The following is a 21,633-nucleotide window of genomic DNA, read 5'->3' on the forward strand; positions in this document are numbered from 1 at the left end:
AAGGTATCTCAGTTATTTACTATCAAGGACCTTGCAAGATAACCTTGAGGCTTTTGAGCAGGGATGTGACAATCCACAGAGCTGTGCTTTAGTAAATTGAAACTGGCAGTAGTATATTAGAAAAGGAGGAAGCCTAGAAACAAGAACTAGAGTTTGGAGGCTATTGCAGCAGTCCAGATGAAAGGCAATGAGGCCTGGGACTATAATGGTAACAGTGGAAATAAAGAGGAGGGGATAGATTCCAAAGACTTTTGGGAGATAGAATCAACAGCAGGACCTGGCAAGGGACCACATCTTTCTCTGTCCCTCTCTTTTTGTTTCTCCCTCTGTCTCTCCCCATTTTTCTGTTTTTGTCTCCATCTCTCTGCTTCCTTCTCTTAAAAAAATATAGTTCTTTTGTAATCCTATGTATTTTATTTTATGCATTTAAAATATTATTGTGAAGAGGCATCTATAGACTTAACCAGATTAAAAAAAGAGTCCATGACACATATGAGGTTAGAACCCCTGCATCTATAATCTAAACTCTTTGAGAGCAAGGACTGTTGGACTACTGTTTTTGCACCCCCACCCCCACCCCCACTTCAAACAATGTCTCGTAAATAATGTGATTAAGTGATTAGTAGATATTTATTGATTTATTGCCTTTCTGTATTATGAATTCTAAAATCTAGTGGTTAGTTTTCCTTCAAGTTTCCTATCAATTCTGTCAGCCCACATTTGCCCACTCCATCAAATTGTGAGCTCCTTGAGACCAGGGATTCTCTTTTGGCTTTATTTATGGCTTTGGCACTCAGCACAGTACCTAGAACATAGCAGGTGCTTGGTAAATGCTTGTTGACTGACTGACATGTTGATGAGAAATAGATTCAAAATAGGAGGTTCAGTTTACTGATCCTTTCATCCTTTGAAAGATGAAATTATCATGAAGGCAAGCCAAGAAATGTTTTCATTCTCTACTTTTAGCAGAGGGAGAGAACTTCAGCTCTCTGGATAATTGAAGTTTCCCATCTCTCCTGTTTTGTGCCTTTGTACCAGATTTAAGTCTGTTCCCCAAATATGGCCAAGGTAATTACTAGCTTCCACTGCAGCACTACTCTGGTACCTCATTGTGGTATAGACATTACCCTAAATTCCACAAAGTTATAATAGTGGAGCATAAGGTAGATTCTATCAGTATGGAGATGTGTTGGGTAGACACCCAGTGTCAAATTTTATGACTGTCATGACAGACTTGGCTTAGCTCTGAGAGGCTCATCTACAGGTGTTGTAAGGAAATGAATTTTTCAGTCACAGTGACCCTCCGCAAATTTACTGAATCATAGATGAGATGTGATCTGGTTATACAGGAAGTACCCATACCAACGAAATTATAGTTATTGAGGTATTGAACTCCTTACAATGTTATTCTTACCAAGAGGATAGTAGCCTTCTCAGTAGATTTTAGTTGTATGGACCTGTACTGTAACTTTTATTTCTGGAGACAAGGGAGCACTGTAGAAAACACGGCTCTGCTTCTCAGAGCTTCGTGACTTTCACTAATTTGTGATTGTCTGTTCTCAAGTTTCCTGTTTCATGCAGTAAAGAAAACTAAGGAATTGTCCTGGAGAAAACTTGGCTGTAGCAAAGTGAATGAATAAATGGGAATTCAGAGATGTATAAAAGGAAAAGAAGAATTACAACTTTTTCCTCTTTTCAGACCTCCTATGCCATGTCCTTCTGTTCCTTCTTAACAAAGAACCTCAAATTCCACTTTCCTTTTCTTCCTTCTTTTCTTCCTCCCTCTTCCCTCTCCCTTCCTTCCTTTCTTCCTTCCTTGCAGCTAGACTTTGAGTAAGGCAGTATTATCAAATCCATACTCAGATCCTTTCTAGCTGGGCTACTTTGTATAAGACACTTAACATCTCTGATCCACAGTTTCCTTAATTGTAAAATGGGGAAAATAATAATGATGACCTTATGGGTTTATTGTAAGGATCAAGTAATAAAATGCATATAAATTGGTTTTCAAATCTTAACATACTTTGTTAATGTGAACTATTACTAGTAACTATGTTGGTATTGTGAAGGCCTTCACCTTAAAGTTTTTATGTGTATGTTCTTACCTAAGAGTTAGATTTTCACAATTATTCATAATCTATATAACAAAAAGCAGATAAAAAGTTTCAGAAGTCACAAGTATCATCTTTGTCATATACATAGAAGATTGAATTTTCATTAATTTTGGAAAGCCAAAAAAATCCCAATACAAAACTGAATTGGTTTTATTTCATTCAGAGCCCTAGAATTCAAATGTTCTTATGTAATACTCTGATGTTCAAATATTTTGCTTGGTTTAATATCAGTTTACTTGCCATTACTGAGATAATTGTTATTTTTTTAAACAAAGGGCTCTTCATATCTTGACATATCCATTTATTTTGGCCTCTTCAATGAAGGCAACTTATCATTACATGGAGTTTATGCTTTAACAAATGTTTCTTAAGCTGAAATAACGTAATTGAAGAGAAGTAAAAATTACAGGTATGTGGTCCTTTGGCATTTTTTAAAGAAAAATGGATATTTGTAGTCAACAAATATAATATTTGACCAAACTGTGATTTAATGGATATAGGGAGTCTTAGTGAGTAAATTTCTCCATCAATACAGATTGACACCTATTCTTTATAGCTCGGTCCCAATTGGAGTGAATCTTGTGAAGCGGTAATATTATTCAATTTTCACTGCATACTGCTATTTGGGTAAGAATTAATTATACATATACATAAATATACATACATACATACATATGGGGCAGCTAGACAGTGAAGTAGATAGAGTACTTGGCCTGGAATCAAGAAGACCTGAGTTCAAATTTAGCCTCAAATACTTACTGGCTGTGTGACCCTGGCTAAGTCACTTACCCCTGTTTACCTCAGTGTCCTCATCTGTAAAATGAGCTGGAGAAGGACATGGCAAACCACTCCAGTATCTTTGCCAAGAAAACACCAAATTGGATCACAAAGAGTGAGACATCACTAAAACGAATGAATAACAACAACTACATATATGTGTGTATGTACACATGCATATACCTATTGTAGGACCTCTATTAGGGAAAAGTCATAAAACACAGTAAGAAGTGAAAGCCATAATTTAAACTCTGTGTAAGATGGAAGCCTGGACATGGTAACCTATTAAAATCATAATTCAGACACTGAGTTATGATAATGTGTCTAGTAACAGCCATAACATGAACACAGTGACCAGTTTGTGACCATTACACAATTCTGTGTTTAGGCATTTACCCAACAACTTTGGCTTAGTGCTCAAGTTCAAAAATGAGTTCATTACTCAGCAGAAAACCAAAAATATCTACCAATCAAGTAGTGGTGTACTCTATAGCTCCTCCTCCCTTTGTTTTCTATAATTATCACTTGGCTTTCTTGGGGTCTCTATGTGGGGATCAATCCATTATTGAGACTATTTCATCTGGCAACTGCCCCAGACTGGCCCCTAGTGTCAGTAACCAATTATGATCTTTAAATTATTATCTATAATCAATCTGGATCTCCCAAACTCTTTTTTCAGTACCATTTAACTCCTCTGAATGGAGAAGCTGAGAATATCCCAGTGCATGGAGATATTGGCCCTTGGGAAGGTACAGAGTTCTCCAGGGGAAGTCCGTACCAAACATTTATATACATATACATAGGGGTGTGTGTGTGTAATGAAGATTAGAATAATAACACCACTTCGTGGGATTCATTAGTTGCTCTAATTAGGGCCCATGACATTAAAGTTGCTTGAGGACACTGGAGAGGTTATGTAACTTGCATAGGGTTCATAAAGCCATTATGCAACAGTAATAAAATTTGAACATATGTATTTCTGACTTTGACATTAATACTTTTTCCATTATGACATACTTCCTCTCCATGAGTGAACAAATAGAGGCTATTGAAATAGTTTAGGTGCTTTCTAGGTTATAGAATATAATAAAGGGATACTTCAATATTTTAGCTGCTCAAGCATTTGTGCTTTCATTGGAGGGTACTTCCTTTTCTGGAACATATGACAACTTTTCCATATCTTAGAACATGATCTTGGTGAGTTGTTGTGGTTAAAATATTTATCACTTGGTTCCTAACCTCCTGGTGCTGAGTTTCTTTAAATTTAGACTGGCTAGTGTGTCACTGGGTCTGTATCTGAAGCCTTTTCACATAGGTAGCACCTATTAGAACTTGAACTATTTTGACATAGCCTTCAAGAACTCAGAGTTACTTCCATATCACAAGGGGTACTGGAGTTAAAACCTAGTGGAGGACTATAGGAAAATAACACACAGGAATGGTAATAAGGCAAATAGATTTTTATTTCTTTGAAGGTAGAACAAAACAAAACAAAACAAAACAAAACAATAGGACCATAACCCTTTGAAGATCACTTTGTTTTGACCATGTCTAAAAGGCCATTTTATAACAAAAACTCTTTAAAAAAATTTTTTTATCAGTTAACACATTTATTTTCTCTTTTTTTCCATTTTTCCTGTCCTCCCCATTGGGGGAGGAACAACAAGGGAAAAACAAGGTAAAACGAAACTTTATAGCAAATTTTCATAGTCAATCAAAACAAATTCTTATAATAAACAAGTCCAAAAATAGCTTGTATGCTCCTGGAACCAGGGATTGTTTCTTTGTTTCCCTTATAGTACCTAACATAGTACTTATGGTCATTTAATATTTGTTGAATGAACATGCCTGAATGAATGAATTTACAGATGAATCGTATTTTAAATAAACTTAGTTTTTTAAAACTATAATTTTAAACTTGTATTATTTACAAGCTATGGAACTAATCAATTTAAAATAATGAAAGCCATGCATTTTAAGGAATTTTCAATCCAGAGCAAGTTAAATCAGGAGATTCCTGACAAAATGTAACATTTTAGAATAATCATTAGAAATAGATATTTCTATTAGAAATTGTAAACAAAGGGAACCTCCATAATTTCATAGTTCTGGACATTCCATAGTTGTGAATGTTTGAGTTGCATAGCCAACCTTCAGAGGAAATGTTGGAAACAGCCAATATTCCAAATGTGCATTTAGCAGCAGCAGTAGTAGTTGATAGCTATTAATCTCTTTAAATAATTAAATACCTCATAGTGTGGTCTTAAATTCAAGCTATTTCTTCATGTACCATAGGTACAGTAGAATATTCATAGATTTTCTTACTTGTAAGGATTTATGGAGCTGGTTTCCTATTAATTTGGAGGGTCCCATTAATCAGAAAAAAAGAAGAGAAGAACAGAATGCTGGGAAGTTTAAGTTTAGAATTAAATATCCCCAGGCAGGAAATTTATTATTGTGGGCTGGGGCAAAGAGGCAATGGGGTGGCTTGAATTGCTCTAGATCATTTAGCAGAAAAAAATTAGATTGCATTTTTCTTGATTTCATTGAGTATTCTTTGCATAGTAATTGTCAAGGCAAATTGTTCACTTATTCTCTATTCTTTCCTTTGGCTTCTTCCCTCCAACACATACATATGGATTTTTTTTTTTTTGTAAGCTTCCAACTAACAGCAATGTTAGTCATTTGCACAGCTTGTTAATGAAAATCTCCCCAGCTGGTTTTATTAACTTCATTTTAAGCACATAGTGTTTTGCATTTTTATAAGTCTAATAGGTCTTGTTTGTTAATTTATTAGAATGATGTTTTATTTTAGTTTCACACAATTTTAAAGTTGTTATTTATGCTTTACTTAAAAAACAACAATAACAACAAAAAACTTTGGGGTCATTTGTATTTTATGCCACAGTATTTATGGTTCACTTTGCTAGCTTTGGAGTCTGTTAATGTAACATCAATAATAAACATTCCAATTGACTTTCTTTGCCTAGAAATTATGCCAGAACTACTTAAATGAAAAGTATAAGAAGAAAAATGAATACAAGGATGAGACAACAAAGATGAATTAAAGTTTCCAGGAAAAGCCATGATTAAAATTCTGATGGAGATACCGAAAGCCAAGTTCCCTGGACTAATTTACAGGCACCAAAATCTCTTACATTTAATTACTCACATTAAGAACAACAATAATCCTCTGTATTTAGAATAAAGAAATATATTTGCATGGTAATAGTTCTCTACTGATTTTTTTTTCATTTAGTTAATGCCATTTTTTCTAATAGGGAGCGTAGTTCAGATCATGCCTGGATGTAATCAATATTTTAGTATTGGTGGTTATGATATGACTAATTAGAGGTAATAGGACAATATGCCATGTACAGAAATTTAATAATACTTTTAATGGAATATTGGTAAATTATGACTTTAAAATATTTTATATATCTATTTATACTTACTTTTCTAATTTGGCTAACATACAGAGAGTGTCTATGATCCTAGCATAATACCTGGAACACAACAGGCATTCATTAAATGATGTTTGATTGATTTATTTACAATTTTTTGTATTACATTTATCTATTTACTTTTCATATTTCTATCAACTAGACTACAATCTCCTTAATGAAAGGGTCTGAATCTTATTTCCTAGTATTTCCATTATCTCTGAGGAGAGTGTATTATATTGGTACTTAATACATTTGTGTGTATGTGTGTGTGTGTGTGTGTGTGTGTGTGTATTTAATACAAATAGCACATTTTAAGCCCAAGAGCTCAAAGTGTTTCATTTTATTTTTCAGAGTATTAGAATATGTGTGAGGCATGAATTACCTAAAATAATGTATACTAATTTTAAGGGTATGTAATTCAGTGACTTGCATACTCCATTCATTAATGTATTGCAGTCTTATTACAACTATATCTATCTATTTATCTATTATTTTTGGGTTGCTGCCAAATTGGTGATGAACTTTTCTGATGTTCACCAGTTTAATCTACAGATAAAGACAATTTATCCCTTGGCCCATACTCAGATGCCTTTCCGGCCTGGTAGGATGTGCCAGAGCTTAGGCTCAACTGGAATAGTTTTTGAAAACCATGCCATGTTGAGACATTGGAATACCACTTTAGTGGAGGATCATCTGCCTAATATATTGCTCTAATACTCTACTGTTCCAGTGTATCTAGAGCTCATCAATTTGGGTATTCCCTCCAGCCACACAGATTCATACATGCCTAACCTATCCTCTGAAACTCACTCATGTCCTCCCATGAATTCACTGCAGGTGAATTTGTAGCCCACTCAATGTTCTAGCACTTTTTTGTGACCTCTTCTCTTTTCATGTCTGTCATTGGGGAAGGTGAGACACTGACCATCAGTTGTCACTTGTTCTCCCTATATGACTAGACTACCATTTTCTTTATTCATGCTTTTCTCTAATGACATCCCTTATATCACTTCTCCAGGGTAATTTCTCATTTGTAATGTGTTGCAACCCACTTAATACCATCATGTGCCTCTCCATTGCCCTTTGAGTGAGATTCAACTTCACTTTTTTTTGGAGACTATAGAATTGCTTAATGAACAGTCATCTAATGTCAATGAAAGGATGCTGGTTTTGAAAAGACAGGTCTTTCTTCAAAGGAGCCTGGGGTTAATAAAAGAACTGTGCGGTTTTGGAGATGTAATCTAGGCCACTTTTGTACTCCTATTCATTCTTGGTTCTGTTCATTATCCATTTTTCAGTTTCCTTCCCAGAGATATGGGCTAATTGACAGCTATGTAGGTCGTCAATCTTACCGCATATCACAGTCTGAACAATAGATACCTTTTATCCATTTATTCCCCATGACTACATAGACCAAGCTCTGAAATGTTTTGGTCTTCATGTAAGCAATATATTGTTATTTTTAAATAAAAGTGTCAGAAAGATCTCACCATCTTTAGGTAATCCTTCATTTATGTGGACTCTGTGCTTACCAACCAACATTGTTTCTGACAGCTCTCTGACACCTTACTCATGCTAATAATCAGAGGCTTGTTGAAAAAGTCATCTCTGTTGCTAAATCTTTCAAGTAATCTTGTGTGATTTTTGTCTTGTGTGTGGAAGACATCTCATTAGCAGAGAGGTTTTTAAAATATCTTTTTGCTCTTTCAAAACAATTTTTATAGTCACTAAAAAATAAGCATAGTGGGATTTTGCATTCTCCTAAGTGTGGAGTGTGCGATTAATCAGTTGTTTGAACATGGATTAGTTCTTGCACTCTCTTCTAATATCCTCTCAAGGATGCCTTTTATGCATGGGAAGATTATTCTCATAAAATTTTATGTATATGAGAAAGCAGGAATATTATTCTGTAGTTATTTGATATTTTCCTAGTTACCTTTATTTTGTAATAATGTCCAAGATTTTTTTCCAAGCTCTTAATTTTCCAAGTATTTTTTAAAAGCTATTTTAAAATTGATCACTCAATTCTTTCAAAATAGTGGCACTTCCAGAATAGATCTCTTCTGTATGTATTAGATTGGATCCAACTACTTTTCCATTTTCTTCAACACAATTTCCATTTCTTCTAGAAGCACATTCATGGATTATAATGCTAGAGTACTAGTGGGGTGACTCCATTATTCTTCATGGTGATCTTTTCAATTTTTTATCTCTTTATTGTTCTTCAAGTTTCATCCTTAAGTTTTCTCAAGATTTGTTTAGTTGTCTTTTGCCAAGCTATCACTAACTTGTTTTTCCTTCCAATAGTTATTGCTATTTTTTGTGGTGATATGGTGAATAATCTTCCCCCATCATTCCTCATAAGATTTTTAAAATAAACTTTCTTTTAAACCAATGTTGTCCTTGGCTATTATGTCCCTCTGATTGGTAAGGAGATTAATTGTTCAGGATGGTTGAGGTAGTTTCTAGGCTTTTTTCTCTGCTACTTGTTATTTTCATTAATTAACTTAGTAAAACTTTCTACAAAATAGTGATTCATGTTGATGTCTCTCTTACACTTAATTCTCATTTTTTCTTATTAATAATTTTTAATTTAGTCAGGTTGGAGGTGTTTTATTATACTTCACTCATTTTTCACATTTAAGTTCTAGTCAAATCCAATTTTATTTTGCTTTATTGGCTGTCTGAATGCACATAGACAACTAACTCAGAAATGACTCACACCCATAACAAGTCTTTCTGTCAGGTAAAATATTATCAGTTTCAATTTTCATGATAATTTTTGAAGCGTGCAATGTCTAGCTGCTCCTGTTTCTGTGTAGTTCATAAACTTTTGATTTCTCCCATTCCTGATTTCTTAGCCATGTTTTTCATCATATTTTTACTATTTGTTTCCAAAAACTGTTTGTTTTTTTATATTATTCCTATTAAAGTATGATTTTCTCCCAAATCTTTTTTACTATGAATTTGATAAATATTGATAAACATGAACACTTCAATTTACAAAAAATAGGGGAAAAGATTTTTGTAAGAAACCATAGGAATTTCTATCATGTAGAGATTGTTTCTTTTTAAAAGTTTATGTTAAATTTAATATAGTAGTACTACCCTGCTTGTCTTTGTGCATTCTTGAAATTCTTTTTCTTCTGTGAATTTTTAAGTGTTTCATTGTCATTTTCTACTTTTTTCTCTTTTTGCATCTCTATCCTTTTTATTCTAACTGTATTGGTGTTGTTTTATAAATACCTCTCAGTTTTATGTAATAAAAATTGCCTATTTTGCCAATAGTTGTGAAAGTTATCTTGCTGATGTTCAGTTGTTCAGTCATTTCTTACTCTTTGTGATGCCATGCATCATAACATTCCAGGCCCTTTCCTCCACTATCTGTTAAAGTCTGAAAGTTATCTCTTTCCCTTTTATTTTGATTTGTTTATAATATGACTTTTAAAAAATCAATAGCATGTATACATTTTAAGCTTACTTTGTTATGAATGGCAATAGTATAAAAATAAATAACTTTGAAAGACTTAAGAACTCTTATCAATAGAATTATCAACCTTGACTCCATAGGACCAATAATGAAACATTGTACCCAGTTCTTGACAGAGAGATACAGAGACTCATAGTACAGAATGAGATATATTTTTTGAACATGGCTAATGAAGAAATTTGTTTCACTTAACTATGCATATTTGTTACAAGGATTTTCTTTTTCTCTTTTCAATTGTGATGAGTCTGAGAGAAATAAAATTTCAAAATCAAAAATAAAATTTAATTGAAAACAGAAAAAAAAATGTGACATAAAAATCCTTTTTTTTAGTGCTTACTATGTGCCAAGCAACATGCTAAGCATTGGGAAAACAGGAAAAAAAAAGATTCCATGTTGTCAAGGACTCTAATAAGGGAAACTATATATATATATATATATATATATATATATATGTACATACACATATACACTATACCCACACACACACACACATACACATATACATACATACATACACATACATACATATATATATATACATATATATGTATATATATGAATGAGCACAGTTTCAGAATGATGGAAAAGTCTAGCAGTTTTTCAAATATACATGTGTTCATGGTAAAACTACTTTAGTTACTCAGTCTCAAGTGTCATATTTATCTCCTCACTCTCTCCTCTAATGTTCAATCAATCCCTCAGATTGAATCTGCCAATGCCATTTCAACTATGTTTCCCTCATTCTTACATTCTTTTACATTTTCTGCTAATATACCCGTAGTTTAGTTCCTCATTACCTCTTGCTTGTTCTCTTGTCAATCAACTCACCTTCCAACTAGAAATTCCAATAAGAACTATGACTAGGAATTTTGTTACCCAGGGGAAGAAAAAGAAAATGCAACTAAAGCAATCAGCTTGAGTACCCTCAAACCAACTTTGCAAATCATGAAGTGAAAATGAAATCATTAAGACAAATTGAGTTGTAAGAAGTGACTCCAGAATTCAATGCCCTGTAGGGGAAGAGGTATTGTGTCACCAATCCTTCAATTTTTAAGCCATACAGAGAGCTTGGGACACTAACATTTAGTGGTGGAGACCCTGAAACTGCTGCTCTGGAGGTACTGCCTGGGAGGGAGAAGGGGGGGCCAGTCCAACTTACATGGAATCCAGTTGCCAGGGGGAAAAAGAAAGGTTTTAATAGCTTCCTAGTTTGTCTAAATTATTTTTACTAACTTTATATGGTGCTTATTTGCTTCTACACTACCAAAGAGTGTAAGTGCTATCAGTACCCTGTAATTATGAGTGTCCTGTGGGCAAAATCTCAGTGCTTCACTTTACTTATGCTTCTGGGTCCAATTCATCCTAAAAACTAGTACCTGGTGATCCTCCCTTATTCAAATTCAGACTCTTTCCTTCTCAAAATTCCACTACCTCCAAATCCTTTTGTCAGACATTCTAAACCATGCTCTACGTTAGCATCTCAAATTCCTATGAGATACAGACACTAGGCAGAAAGTAAACCACAGTAAGTAAGGACAAGAAAGCAAATAAGATGGTATGTATTCAGGAAAGGGCATGCTTGCATGTAAAAACAAACAGCAGGACTAAGCCATCAAAGTTAAGAGTGCTTGAGGTAACAATTAAGGCAGGAGAGCCAAGGCATCTTCTTACTAACTCCTTACTCGTGTTGGATTAAAATGTCAGATTATTAGAAATAGTAGCAGAAATGCTTCTTGCACTGATGACTTGAATGTTAGTCACTTGTTTCTGTAAATTTGAGAAAAGCTATTAACTGAAACAGTATAATCTCATAGGTAGAAAGCCAGAGAATGGCTAAGTGACTTGGGGTTGATTCTGTACCTAGAAAGGTTTGGGATCCAAGCACTCACTGACTTGTGTAAGCTTTCCTTCTGAGCTCTAGTCTCACATCACCAATTACCTTTTGGATATCTTGAACTGGTTATCCTATAGACATCTAAACAAAATATTTCCAAAACAGAATTCAATAATCTTTCTCTCAAAATCTCTTCCAAATTTCCCTGCTGCTGTTTAAGAGTACCACAATACTCCCAGTTACAACCTTAAGGTCATCTTTGTATACATATTTCATATATGTCCCCTTCTCTCCAGTCACCCAGCTGCTCCCCCTGGTGCAGACCTTCATCACCTCATGCCTGGACTATTATAATAACCTGTTGTTTGATCTTTCACCTCAAATCTTTCCTCATTCAAGTTCAGAGTTTGCCATTGCCAAAGAAATTGTCATAAAGTTCAGGTCTCACTGTTACCTCCTTACTCAATAAACTTCTATGACTCCCTAGTATCTTAAGGATCAAATATAAAATTCCCTGTTTGGCTTTTAAAGCCTACCACAATCTGATCTCTTCCTACCTTCTAAGATTCCTTTTATTTTATCCACTCACCACATATTCTTAGATTCAATAGCACTGCCTTCTTACTGTTCCTTGTGCACAATACAGCTTTTTTTCCCCCAACTGTTTGCCTTTTTATTGCTCTCTCTCTCTATTTCTCTCTCTCCCATTCCTAGAGTTCTTTTCTTTCTTTGCTTACCTCCACTTCTTGGCTTTCCTGGCTTTCTTCATATACAAAAAAAACACAGCAGCTTTTTGTTGTTATTGGAAAGACAGAAATGAAAAGGGGAGGAATGGCTATCAACTAGGGAATGGCTGAACAAATTATGGTATATGAATATAAAAAAATATTATTGTACTGCAAAAAAATGACAAAAAAGATATTATCAGAGCAACCTGGGAAGATTTATATGAACTGATATCAGTAGGCATGTAGCATCACCAGAAAAATATTGATGTTAAAAATATGAGTCCTTTTATTTCAAAGAGAAACTTGGACCATTAAAAGCATTGACAATCTCCTAGCTGCAATCTAGGCTGTTCTCCTCTTTCTCCTTGATTCTGAGCTTAGGTCATTATGCATCTGTAATATATAGACAAGATATATTTACTGATGGACAAGCTTTGTTGGTTGCATATATTTGAACAATGGACATTCTTCACGCACTTAGTTTTTCTTGCGTGAATAGTCAAGGCAAGCTCTTTAGATTGAGTGTGAATCTCATTTTGATGGATTTGTAAGACTCTAAGGCTTGGTATAATCTACAGAAATGAGCTGCAAATAATAACAACTAGGATCTCACCATGAACAAAGATTCTGTCTTTGATAAGAGCAGACTTCAAGATTGCAGCAGTTGATTGTTGTCTTTTGTTCCAAATGACATCACTATGTTAGAGTCAAGTTACAGTGTGGCTGATCAGATCAAGATGAGCTCAGAATGCTCTACCACAGAATATTCCTGTGGTATTGTGCCAATGCTCTGGCACAAATATTCCATGTGAACATTTGGCATAGATTCTCTAAATTTGCACATCTTGTGTTTCTTTTTAGCTATTTCAATTCTGCTTTGCTCATAGAGCACAGCACCTTTTTTGATGCAGCTACACTATGCTGGGCAGTCTTTTGTCAGCATGTCCTCTGTCATGCAAAGTTCTTCAGAAATACTTCTATTCCAGTCTATTAGAACAGAATCAATTTAATTTTCAGCTATGTTATTCAGCACACCTTGTTTAGTGTTCTCTCTTTTTTTTTTTACAAAAGATATATTTGTGATATATCAATTTAGTAATATTTGTTATCTAAAAGCCTTTGCCTTCTCTTTTGCTTGTTCCTGAAACAGGTTTTCAAAATTTATTCTCCTTCTTCTATGCCTATCTTTTATTGATATCATGGAAATATTAAGGCAGATGGCAATTTTATTTAAAGAATCATATTAAGTTCTTTGTAGAATTTCTCTACATTTCCCATCATCCTTTAAAACAAATGCTGGCACACAAGATGAAATTATCTTCATAGTGATTTTTATGCCAGTAGATATCATGTGGTCTGTACTATGAAACAACCAGATATCTCATGGAATGACATCTCCTGTTGTTTAATAAAACCAATTTCACCAACTCTTTTATTTGTCTCTCCAGGAAGAAATGGTTTCCTGTTTCTTTATTAACTATTATCTTCTTTTTGTCTTCTGGTTGCATTTCTACCAAAGATTTCAAAATTGATAGGAAATACTTATTCTAGTAATATAAACTATTTATTGATCATTGGGAAAAGATTATTTTCCCCCCAAAAATATTTATTTACTTTTAACATTAAAAAATCTTGAATTCCAAACTCTCTCCCTCATGCCAGACCCTTCCCTATCACTGAGAAGGCAAGGAATAACAATTAAACATGTAAAATCATGCAAAACATATTTCTGTATCAACCATGTCATAAAATTTAAAAAGCAAGAAAAGTAAAGAAAGTGAAAAAATATACTTTAATTTGCACCAAAAGTTTATCAGTTCTCTCCCTGGAGTTTTTCATCATAGGTCCTTTAGAAGTGTCTTATATCATTGTATTGATCAGAATAGTTAAGTCTCTCATTGTGATCATCATTACAATACTGCTATTACTACATACAATGATCTCCTGGTTTTGATCCCCTCACTCTACATCAATTCATATGGGTCTTTTAGGTTTTTCTGAAACCCTCCTGGTCATCATTTTTTATAGCAAAATAATATTCCATCACAACCATACACCACAACTTGGTCAGCCATTCCTCAACTGATAGACATCTCCTCAATTTCCAATTCTTTGCCACCAAAAAAGAGCTGCTATAAATAGCTTTTATTTCTTTTCCTGAACTCTGCCTATTCATATTCTTTAACCATTTATCAATTTGGGGATGGTCCTTATTTTAATGAATTTTACTCACTTCCCTATATATTTGAGAAATGAGGTGTTTTTTTTTTGTTTTTTTTTTTTAGGCAACTAGGGTTAAGTGACTTGGCTAGGGTCACACAGCTAGTAAGTGTCAAGCGTTTGGTCTGAGGTTGGATTTGAATTCAGGTCCTCCTGACTTTAGGGCCGGTGCTCTATCCACTGTGTAACCTAGCTGCCTCTGAGAAGTGAGGTTTTTAACAGAGAAACTTGATGTAAAATTGTTTTTATACTACTTCAGTGTATATTATACCTTTTAGCAAAATATAGTTTCCTTAATTATTTCTTTTAATTGGGTCTATTTTTGCTTTTGCTTTGTCTGAGACCCTGATTGCTAGCCCTGCCTTTTTTTTTAACCTTTGCTGAAGCAGAATAAATTCTGCTCTAGCCCCTTATTTAGCTCTGTGTGTCTTCCCCATTTAAATGCGGTTCTTGTAAACCACATATTGTTGGATTTGGGTTTTTAATCCATTCTGCTATTCACTTCTCTTTTATAGATCAGTTCATTCCATTCACATTCACAGTTATGATGAGTCAATGTGTATTTCCATTCATCCTATTTTCCTCCATTTCTTCTCTTTTTACTCTGTCCCTTCTCAAAAGTCCGTTTTACTTGTGATCACTGTCTCTCTTAATTGATCCTCCATTTTATCACTCTACCTTTCTCTTACCCGCTTTCACTCCTGCTTACCTGCTGAGTAAAATAGATTTCTATACCCAATCAATTGTGTAATATATATCCTTCCCTCCTTGAATCAATTCAAATGAAAATGAGGTTCAAGGGTTGCCCTCTCCCTCATTTTCCCCTCTACTGTAAAAGTTCTTCCTTGTGAATCTCTTTTATGTGAGGTAATTTCTTCCATTCTTCCTTGGTTTTCCCACTTCTCTCAGTGCATTCATTTTTCTCACTCTCATTTCTTTGAAGTTCATCCCTCACAGTCAACTTATGCCCTCTTTCTAATCACACTATTAATAATAAAGTTCTTGTGAGTTCTATGTATCTCTTTCCATCTAGGAATAAAACAGTTTAACCTTATTAAATCTCTTATGACTTCTTCTTTATATTTACCTTTTTAGGTTTCTTTTGTCTTGTGTTTGAATGTTAAATTTTCTGTTCAGCTCTGGTCTTTTCATTAGGAATGCTTGAAAATCCTCTATTTCATTAAATCATCATTTTCCCTCCTGAAGGATATTACTCAGTTTTGTTGGGTAGGTGATTCTTGGTTGCAATCCTACTTCCTTTGCCTTTTAAAATATTATATTCTAAGCCCACCACTCCTTTAATGTAGAAGCTGCTAAATCTCCTATGACCTTAACTGTGACTCCATGGTATTTGAAAAGTTCCTCTCTGGTTGCTCACAGTATTTTCTCTGGAATTTAGCTATACTATTCCTGGGTGTTTTCATTTTGGGATCTTCTTCAGGAGGCGATTTGTGGATTTTTAAAATTTCTATTTCATCCTCTGTATCTTAGATATTGGGTCAATTTCCCTTTATAATTTCTTGAAATATGATGCCTAGGCTCTTTTTTTGATCATGACTTTCAGATAGTATAATAATTCTTAAATTACTCCTCCTTGATCTATTTTCCAGAGTAGTTGTTTTTTTCTGATTACGTATTTCACATTTTTTTCTATTTTTTCATTCTTTTGGCTTAAAAAAAACATTTCTTCCTATTTCATGGTGTCATTAGCTTTCACTTGTCCAATTCTAATTTTTGAGGAATGATTTTCTTTGGTAAGCTTTTGAATTTCTTTTTCTATTTGGCCAATTCTGCTTTTTAAGGATATTTTTTTTCTTCAGTGAATTTTTGTACCTCTTTTACCATTTGGCCAATTCTGTTTTTTGTTATGTTTTTTTTTCAGTATTTTTGGTCCCTCTTTTACCAAGCTGTTAATTCTCTTTTCATAATACTCTTGCATCACTCTCATTACTTTCCTCAATTTTTCCTCTACCATTGTTATTTCTTTCTTTAACTCTTCCAGTAATTTTTGTTGGCTTGTTTTAAATTGCATTTTTTTCATTGAGGTTTTTGCTTGTTGATGTTTTTCAAGTCATTGTCTTCTTCAGAACTTATATTTTGAACTTCCCTGCCACCATAGTAGCTTATAATTATTAGTTTCTTTTTTTTTCTCATTTTCCAGCCTATTTCTTAACTTTGTACTTTATGTTAAAGTTGGGCTCTGCTCACCTTAGGGTGGGGAGGCACTATCCTAAGCCTTAGACTTTTTGGCATGGATATTTTCAGAGTTAATTCTGGGGATCTGCAAATTTTCAGTGCTTCCAAGGTGGTCTTATCCTAAGAAAGGTATGGTCACTGATCTCCTGGTCTGTACTCTAATCTTTATCCAGGAAATGACCCTGGTGTGTTGTAACTGCAGGTGCTAGTGTCCTTCTTGCCCCTGGAATTGTGACCAAGGCCCCTGCTCCTCTGTAGACACAAGTGCCAGTTATCCTCTCTGCCCTGGAACTGTGATCAGGGCTCCTGCTCGCTTGTGACCCACTGTAAATGTTCCTATCTGCCCTGGAACTCTGACCCAGAATTTCATATGGGTAATGGAATTGCCAAACAGTCCCTGGTCTTGCACCCGGTGTCTGCTCAGGGTAATCTTTTTCTGTACTCTGTAATCTTTTTCTGATCAGTTGTCCCATCAAATCCCCTTACTGTTTCTGGGCTGAGAGTTCCTGCAGCTGTTGTTGCTGCTGTCAGAGTAGCCTCCAAAGCCCACTGCTGATGTTTCCCCCACATGTGCTTTGTACCAGCTCCCACCCCAGTGTCACAGACCTTTCCTGCCCATCTCCTAAGGTTTTTGGTCTTAATGTGTAACCCCAGTCTTTTGTTGGCTATACGGTATCAGAATTCAATTTAACACCTTATTTTACAGCTGTTTGGGGGGAAATTTTGTGTGACTTTGGCTGAGTTGCTGCCTCTACTTTGCTATCTTGAATCCTTCTGGTAGGAAAAAATAATTCTTAACACTTGTTACCCTCTCTTTCTTACTCTTCCATCACCATTACTTCAAAAACAGAATTGAGATACGGAGGACTAAGGCCAAATTTGTATTTTTCTTTGTTTTCTAAGTGTCCTTGGACAAAAGGGTCAATTTATTGATGATTATCCTCTCTGTGAATTAAACTGATCCTTAAAAGGAGAATTTTTCAGACAGGGCTTGTGCACTACTGCAGTAACCTCTAGGACAGAGTCCCTTTTATGCTTCAATAAAACATATTGGCTAGAACATTGAGAAGATTCTATCTGTGAATTTATGAATTTGATCTTACATATGTATATGTATATACACACACACACATATATACTATATATATATACATATATATATATATATATATTTAACCTGAGTGCCATTATCCCTATAAAGGAAATTTTTATTTGTGTTCCACATCTGTAATTGCATGAATTTACCAGGTACTTTTTAACTGGGGTGGCTGTTACATGACATGACTCAAATGACGTATTATAAAACAATGACTTTACACCACTGTATTACATCTTTTGGGCTTACAGGCAGTGAAGAGCAGACTAATCTCTTGATATAAAATTCACAGTTGGTGACTTTGACAGAAAAATTAACAGGGTTAGCTATAGTCATTTCTTCCTTGAGGTAGGAGGAAGAATACTGGAAAAAGGAAGAGTCAATATCAGCTTCCATGTCATACTCTTCCTACTGCCTATTGTCAACACACTGAGTCAGCATTCCTTTAACTACAACTATGTCCAAATAAAATAAATGAGCCTTTACTATTCAGATTTCCCACAGCACTTGGCAATCTTAACTGTGCATTCCTATTCTATACCAATCCCCTTTAAGCAGTCTTTCCTTATCTAAGATGGTATTTAGCTAAAAGCATGAAATTTGGAGAAGGCTCATTGGGGAAGGCTATAGGTCAGTCTTCCCTCCCTTAACAATTAATTCTAACAGATCTTCTGGAAGCAAACAAAAACAGATTTTCCTCTTGTGTTAACTAACTTCCACATTAAAAGATTGTTGAATCTTTCTCCTTAAACTAACCTAGTTTTATCATTTTAGACAAATGATGCCTGCTTAGGAATTTTATGATAAAATTATGTTGAATCACATGAAAGAGGAATCCTATATAGTTGGTACAACATAATAGTTCTATTGCCTCCAAATTTGAACATTACTGGTATGTGTGTATGCTTATGAGAATGCTATTTGCAAAAGTCTAATATGGGAAACAGCAGGTCTGGCCAATGACAGCCTTAGTTACAGTGGGAACCAAATAGACCAATAAACAGGTACTGGTTTCCAGATTTTGGCTTTACTTTGCAGTACAGAAATCATTTAGAGCCATTTTATGAAACCTCATGGACTTAGAGGCTCTGTCAAATTAATACTACATTGTGGTTTGGTCCATCCAAAAAGCCAGGGGGATAGAAGGTACTTTCACTTCTTGCCTGCTATAATTACTTTTTTTTTCATCAGTTTTATTAGATTAAAACACCAAAGGAGACTTTAGGCACATAGGCCTCTCCTAAATGATGTAAATGGTTTTGAAAGCTAAAGCTCAGTTAGAAATCTATGCCTGTAACTTATGACTATGGTATTTGAGCATTGTCATAATACTTGACATGAGACAAAAACTGAGGGTTATGGGACTTGGAGGGATGCTGCCCAACACTGGAGTATTCAATTTAAAGTTTTCCTAATGTTTAAGAGAACACATGAACTTATAGAATCAATACAAGCCCAATAAGCATACAATTGAAAAGGCTACAGTATTAAAAGATACAAATACTGTATCAAGTACTATTTGTCTGCATCAGTGAGTGTATGTTTAAACTGTGCTTTCCCTTAAAAACACACAGACATACATGCATTCACGTATACTCAGGGAAACTGAACATAATGTTAGCAATCTGTCACTTCTGGACAGTCAGCCCCGGAGAAAGATAGTAATACATGATATTAAACGGGGAGGGAGGGGGAAACATTTAGGGGCATAGTACTCTTCAATCTCAGAGAAGTGATTACAAAAGCAGACCATACAATATTGATTTCATATAATGCTCATTAGGTTCTTGATATAACTCTGTATTAGCTCAAATTTAAATTTCTCCTGATAGTAGTATATTACTGCTATTAGTCTTCCCTATAAATGTCATTTTTCTTTTGTTTCATCTCTTCAAAGTCAAACTCAGACCCAGTCAACCTCTCGTAAATATCTTTAATATTGTCACAAGTTGTCTCAAAGTTGAGTTGTAGCATCGTAAATATGGGAAATGAAGATCTGACTTTCTGTTCCAAATCAGTTGGAATATACAGATCATTGATGCTAACAAATTTCTGTTTAATTGGCACGAAAAGCTCTAATGCTGGTCTGATTTCCTTCTCAGGTTCTCTAGTTTCCACAGCAGTACTAACAATGGCAATATACTTTCTTGAGCAGTCACATTGTGTGCAGAAGAAACCATGCAAATGTCGATATCTGATTTCCAGTTGACCTGGTTCTGTGGAATGATGATCTGGCACGAATTGGCATCAATGGTGTACTTAATTGGGTGGCTTAGGATATAGATAATTCTAATCACCTGGCCTAGTTTTTATACTCTCTCTTTTACCTAAGGAGGATCACAGATAAGCTGCTTGCAACAGGCAATCTCTCCTTCAGATTTCACACCAATCACTTGTTCATCTTTTACAATGATTTCTTCAATAGGCTTGTTCAATATATGGGTACCTCCATAAATGGCATCTTAGCCTTGCTAATCCTTGGGGCAGCTTTCCAAGGTCATAGAGCAGATAAAGATATGGAATTCTGCTATATCTTGCCAAAGAATCTCTATAAAGTTTAATCTTGTTGATGGTTTCATAACATGGTTGATCTAAATAAATAATCATCAGTTCTGTAAAGGGCCAGGGTGTGGCCAGTGAAATCTATGACATCTTGGCCCAAATCAAATTTCTTGTATATATCTTGCATTATAGTCTTCCTAGGATCAACACCCTCAAAAGTTCTGGAGTCTTTTTCATCAAAAGTTGTCAACATATACTAAGAATTTCCTGAACCCATGGTTCTCAAACAGCCCCATCAGGCTAGGTGTCAAGGTTTCTGCCTCACTAGAAGGAACTTTGTAGATTTTTCTCCCTTGTAGACAAAGCTCCTTCGGTTACTTTGAAGTCCAGATATCGAATGACTTCTGTATAAAGGAAGCATCTTAACCAACTGACCATTTGCCATAAGGAATTTGGTGATTAGGTCCACATTCCAATCTCTTCCCCTTCCCATCGAGGCTGGTGGTGATCCTGGTATATTAAATCTCTTGTATAAATCTTCCAGTGGTATAATGGTGTAACTTTCACCTCCATAATAGGGTTTTCTATCCATGTGAAGGACTTTCTTTCCATTTACTGACATGATCCCTGAAAGTATGCATTCTGTGAGGCTGGTGCCCAGCATGATCATGTCGTACTCCTCATTCATGGAGGGGATCAGAGGATGAAAGAGGAAGAAAGAAAAAACAAAGTGGGGGGGGTGGGCCAAAAGCTAGAAAAGGAGAAAAAAACAACCCAAAGGGAGCAAGTAGCGCTCCCCCACGCTGTTTGGCGAGCACAGAGAGAACATAAAATGGAGCACAGAGGAGGAGAAACCACCAGACAACAGATGAGAGGAAGGAGGGCTGAGGGAGAGTAAGCAAGAGGAGCCTAGAAGGAAAGGGGGCAGGGCCTTAAATATGTATTTTTCATGTGACAAAACATGAGCCAGAGGTCAGGACGGTACATATATACACCCACAGAATGATAAAATGGGCTCAGTATGAAAGTGTCAAATACTGAATAGATAACTGTTTAGTAGATGGAATGGTGGCACAGAAAGGCAGACTAGGGGAAAAAAATACTAACTCCACATCCCTTGGAACATGGATTCTTTACCTTTTTCATGTCCTAGACCCCCTTTGGCAATCTAGTAAAGCTTATATATATCTCTTCTCAGTATAATGTTGCTAAATGCATAAAATAAAATAC

The 21,633-nt window shown here is 35.1% G+C and overlaps 1 pseudogene; it reads right to left on the reverse strand.

Annotated features, from left to right (window-relative positions):
- Positions 1–19,749: 19,749 nt before the first annotated feature.
- LOC114044583 lies at positions 19,750–21,091 on the reverse strand (annotated as a pseudogene).
- Between the last annotated feature and the right edge of the window lie 542 nt (positions 21,092–21,633).

The sequence above is a fragment of the Vombatus ursinus genome, unplaced genomic scaffold (assembly GCF_900497805.2).
Source record: "Vombatus ursinus unplaced genomic scaffold, bare-nosed wombat genome assembly UNPS02014774.1, whole genome shotgun sequence".
In the NCBI taxonomy this organism is placed as follows: Eukaryota; Metazoa; Chordata; class Mammalia; order Diprotodontia; family Vombatidae; genus Vombatus; species Vombatus ursinus.